The sequence below is a fragment of the Labeo rohita genome, unplaced genomic scaffold (genome assembly GCF_022985175.1).
Source record: "Labeo rohita strain BAU-BD-2019 unplaced genomic scaffold, IGBB_LRoh.1.0 scaffold_897, whole genome shotgun sequence".
Lineage (NCBI taxonomy): Eukaryota > Metazoa > Chordata > Actinopteri > Cypriniformes > Cyprinidae > Labeo > Labeo rohita.
Window position 1 is genome coordinate 20,665 of NW_026129851.1, and position 5,880 is coordinate 26,544.

General features: G+C 34.8%; 1 long non-coding RNA gene across 2 annotated transcripts; it reads left to right on the forward strand.

Annotated features, from left to right (window-relative positions):
• The first annotated feature begins 965 nt into the window (after positions 1-965).
• LOC127162331 (uncharacterized) lies at positions 966-5,309 on the forward strand. 2 transcript variants are annotated; one of them, XR_007827308.1, is made up of 4 exons: positions 966-1,158; positions 2,724-2,773; positions 2,903-3,071; positions 5,246-5,309. It is a non-coding gene; the product is annotated as an uncharacterized LOC127162331 (long non-coding RNA). The 2 variants fall into 2 exon arrangements; XR_007827307.1 differs by lacking the exon at positions 966-1,158 and having other exon boundaries at positions 2,556-2,773.
• Positions 5,310-5,880: the final 571 nt, after the last annotated feature.

Genomic DNA, 5,880 nt, shown 5'->3' on the forward strand with positions numbered 1-5,880 from the left:
TTAGTCAGATGAAAAGATCACATCAATCAACTGAAATAGAAAAGCAGTTTTTATTAACAGATCAAATATTTTATTGTGATCAAATGTGAATATTAATCAGTCTAAACTAAGCCCAAAAGCAAGATCTATGTAAATGTACATTTTTTTTCATTTGAAACACTAATACAGTATAAAACACAGATGTGGTCATTTATATTAAAAACTGTTATTTTACGGAAATTTACTGTTTTATTTTACAGTTTTTTCACGTATTTTTGAAATACTGTAAAATTACAGAAATAGACTGTAAATTTACATATCCAGTGTAAAATCACATGCAAAACATGTGCAACTGTTTTTTTACAGAATTTTACTGTTTTATTTTACAGTTTTTTCACGTATTTTTGAAAGTACAGTCTAAATGACAGAATTAGACTGTAAATTTAAAAAACATGTCAACATTGCAAAAAAAATAATTTCCACATAAACAAGAATACAAGAATAACATAGAATATAATAAAACTATAAAAAAAAATATTTTGAAAAATAGGACATTGCAGTGCAAGTTTTTAACACAAACAAATAAAATTAATACTCCCTGTTCAACTGCATTTTTTTATATACAAATCGGCACATTTACATTACATTATTTATAAGTCAGCACAGATTTTTCTTCTGCCAGCTTATTCTAAGCAGTTTCAGTAACTCGTGAAGTAAGCTGACTTAAATAAAAAAATATTTTTTATATAATTATTAATGATATAATATGTTTTGTATGTAAGTAATTGCGTGTTTCCGTAAAAGAAAATCAGTTTTTGAACCGGCTCGTAAAATGTTCGATGCAAAAGAATCAATTCGAGCAAAAGAATCACTTTCATTACTACTGTCACTGACTGACCACATCTTCTTCCGCTTTTCAAAGTAGTTCAGCTCCGTTTAGTGTTTTGTTACACGTTTATTTCCACAGTGTCGTTTCATGAAGTGATATAATAATATAATTAATACGCTGATATTTAAATTACAAAAATTAAGATTTTAATATTCGAACTAAAGGAATTCTCGCCCTGGCGCAAGGATACATCCTCCACTAAGCACGCGGTGGGGTTGCCGCGCGCGCGTAAGGATTATTTATCACTCAAACTTCAGCTTCGATCTTCGATGTGAGGCGAAAATAAGCAGGTAAAGTACATGTTTTATATTTTGGTCATTACTACTACTTCTTTAATATTTGAGTCCTAGCATAAGAAATATTTTAAAATTGTTAAATCAGTGTTTTAAACGTTGGCTCTGATCAGTAATGTTAACTTTAGACATTTAAAATCTTCAAAAAGTTTAAAATTTAGGTTTCATTTGATGGTACAGTGTATTTTTATTTTTTTTGCTAGATTTTGTCCGAATAGTACTACATAATTTTGTAGTATTAGGTTTCTTTATCAAGTAAAGTTACGTTAGGCTGAATTTATAACGTTAGGCCCTGAGGGAAAAACACAAACAGGTTCGTTTTGCTGAAAATTAGGTTGTTAACGTTAGCTGGTTGTTTACGTTACTGTTATTCGAAAGACGTGTAATTTGTGTTTTAAGAAGGTTTAGATACGGAGTTATTGATGCGGTAATTAAAAAAGGTTGCCAACTTTACCCATAGTGCAATATGTTTAGTTAGTTTTTATATACATCGTCGTAGGCGTCGTCTACAAGCTAAAAAATACTGTTTTCCGAGGCAAGGTTGGATGAAAGTTATTAATTCAGAAACAGATTCGTTAGGACTAACGCTTAAAGTGACCCAACCCCCTCCGAGCACTGTTCGTCGGCACCTTTTCCCTCTAACGTTACAAGCACTGGTTATTACGCCTGTATACTGAAATTGGCTTTACAAACTGGACTGCAAGTTTTACTTTCAGATATAGTCACAATGATGATCTGAACTATCTGCAGTCAACCCTGTTGAAAAAAAAAAAAAAAAAAAATCAGCATATGCTGGTTAGGTAGGTTTTGATGCCGGGATGCTGGTCCTTTGCTGGTTTAAACTTTAAAGGACCAGTATAAACCAGCATTCCAGCATGAAAATATATGCTGGTTAGGTATTGGATGTAGGTCTAGGGGAAAAAGTTTCACAACTTCTGTTTCTTGATAGTTTTAATTACCCTTCTAAATTAAACATTGCAAAAATGCTTTTCTTACTTAGATTTTTTTGTCTTGTTACTAGCCAAAATATGTAAAAATTCTTAAATCAAGAAGGATTAGAAAAAAATCCTTTTTTTTTTTTTTTTTTTTTTTTTTTTTTTTTTAGAAAAAACAAGTCAAATTTAAGTGAGTTTTTGCTTAGAACAAGCAAAATAATCTCCCACTGGGGTAAGCAAAAAAATCTTATTTCAATCAGAAAACAAGATTATTTTTCTTACCCCTTTGGCAGAATATGTTGATTAGAACAAGCAAAAATCCACTTTATTTTGACTTTTTTTTTAACAAGACAATAATTTTTACTCATCTAGAAAATCCTTCTTGATTTGAGAATTTTTATATATTTTGGTTGGAAAGAAGACAAAAAATATAAGTAAGAAAAGTATCTTTTGCAGTGATGCGCTGCTGTTATTGAAGCTGGTAGGGATTATTGATAGGGACTCACTGACGTGGACTCACAGGTGACACAGATAGGGTTCAGTACTATGGATATAATATATTTCTTTGTATTTTTGTAGATTTCCCAACATGTCATATATTTACATGCCTTCTGTTTCTCGTTACAGATTCTGTGAGCAGATTCAGTGAGCAAGTTCTGTGAGCGTATAAAGTCAAGGTCAGTGTAAAAGGGTGAGAGTTGCACAAAGATGTTTGAATATTTTTAAAGGAAAACCATTTAATATTGCAGGAATTTAAGTTTGTCACAGTGTTACTGATCCCTTCTTTTTCTAATGTATAACAACAGGAAGTTCCCGCTTGACAGCAGAGAACTTTATGTTTTCTGTGGACCAAGTCGTAGTAAACAGCCACATCACCATCTTCAGTGATGCTCTGAAGCTGATGTTTGCCTCGTACTACTGCTTCAACATTTCATACCCAGGAGACCAAGGAGCAACGCTAGAGTTTGTGCAAAGGTAAAAAAAAAATAACAACACACACAGACTCACTCTCATACACACCCCCTCACACATGCATCCTCACATACTCACTGTCACACACGCATCCTCACATACTCACACTCTCTCAAACACACACACACACCCTCACACACTCTGCATCCTCACACACTCTTCACACACACACACACACACATGTTGGGTTTACATGTTTTATGGGGACATTCCATAGGCGTAATGGTTTTTATACTGTACAAACCGTACTTTCTATCGCCCTACACCTACCCTACACCTAAACCTAGCCCTCACAGGAGACTGTGCACACTTTTACTTTCTCAAAAAAACTCATTGTGCATGATTTATAAGCCTGTTTCCTCATGGGGACCTCACAAATGTCCCCACAAGCTCAACATTTACTGGTATTACTATCCTTGTGGGGACATTTGGTCCCCATAACGTGATGAATACCAGGTGCACACACGCATACTCACTGTCACACACCCATCCTCACATACTCACACTCTCTCAAACACACACATACACACACCCTCACATGCTCACTCTCACACACACGCATCCTCATATACTCACACACATCCTCACATGCTCACACTCTCACACGCATCCTCACATACTCACACTCTCTCAAACACACACACCCTCACATACTCACACTCACACACATGCATACTCATATACTCACACACGCATCCTCGCATCCTCACATACTCACACTCTCTCAAACACAAATCCTCACATACTCACACACACACACGCATCCTCATATACTCACACACATCCTCACATACTCACACTCTCTCAAACACACACACCCTCACATACTCACATCATCACACACATGCATACTCACATACTCACACTCTCACACACATACTCACATACTCACACATATCCTCACATACTCACAATCCTCACATACTCATACTCACACTCACGCATCCTCATATACTCACATACTCACATACTCACACTCTCACACATGCATACTCATATACTCACACACATGCATCCTCACATACTCACAATCTCACACACGCATACTCATATACTCACATATCCTCACATACTCACAATCTCATACACGCATACTCATATACTCACACACATGCATCCTCACATAATCACAATCTCACACACGCATACTCATATACTCACACTCTCAAACACATACATACTCATATACTCACACACATGCATCCTCACATTCACAATCTCACACACGCATACATATACTCACATATCTTCACATACTCACAATCTCACACATACTCATATAATCACATATCTTCATATACTCACTCTCACACATGCATACTCATAAACTCACTCACATAACTCACATATCTTCACATACTCACAATCTCATACACGCATACTCATATACTCACACTCTCACACACGCATACTCATATACTCACACATATCCTCACATACTCACAATCTCACACACGCATACTCATATACTCACACACATATACTCACACACATGCATCCTCACATACTCACAATCTCACACACGCATACTCATATACTCACATATCTTCACATACTCACAATCTCATACACGCATACTCATATACTCACATATCTTCATACTCACACTCTCACACATGCATACTCATAAACTCACTCATATACTCACATATCTTCACATACTCACAATCTCATACACGCATACTCATATACTCACACTCTCACACACGCATACTCATATACTCACACATATCCTCACATACTCACAATCTCATACACGCATCCTCACATACTCACAATCTCACACACGCATACTCATATACTCACACTCTCAGACATGCATACTCATATACTCACACATATCCTCACATACTCACAATCTCATACACATACTCATATACTCACACACACGCATCCTCACATACTCACACTTTCTCAAACACACACACACACACACACACACACCCTCACATACTCACACTCTCACACACACGCATCCTCACACACATTCACATAACACACTCTCTTACAATATGTCTGTCTCACACATAACATCCTCTCACATACATGTCTTTATAGCAAATATCCTCCACAAGCATGCCCTATGCAAATTCTAATTACTCTGCTTTTATTATTTCTATATTTGGAGCATATGTTACAGTCTATGTTTTATTACTAAAGTTTTTTTCATTGAACAGATGCCTTTAAGATGAACCCTGAGAAGGGATCAAAAGTGGAGAAGACCACATCAAGAAAGCTAACAACAGTCCGAAGAAGGTTCTTTCATTGATTAGCAAGATGTTGTCAAGATGAATTAATCTGTTCCCAGGTCGTTCGGATTTGTTTATCAAATTGTTACATTTTTACAGATTTGAAAAATTCCTTTTATTGTATATTGCTGCAGCTTTGATTTTTTTTTTTAATAATTTTATACTGTTGCAGTTATAAATTGTGTTGTTGCAGAAATTTTAACTTTTGGAGTAATTTGTATATTTGAATATTGTTGCTGTTATTATATTGTTGTAGTTTTAAACAAAGAATATAAGTAAATTGCAGTTATGCTATATTAATATTCTTGCATTTGAGATGTTATACTCTTGCAGATGAATAAATTATTAAAACACTGTTTTATGGCTGATTATTTGAATTAAAGCAGTGTTCAAAATGGATAATTTCATGTTTTTTTATGTAACTTTCCTCAATATTTAAGTAAAGTTCCATATTGAATATTAAAAGCTCAAGAAAATACAGAAAATCTTGTGTAAAATTACAGAATTACGGAAAAATACTGTTATTTAATGTGCCTGTTATTTTACGTTTTTTTTCCGGCACC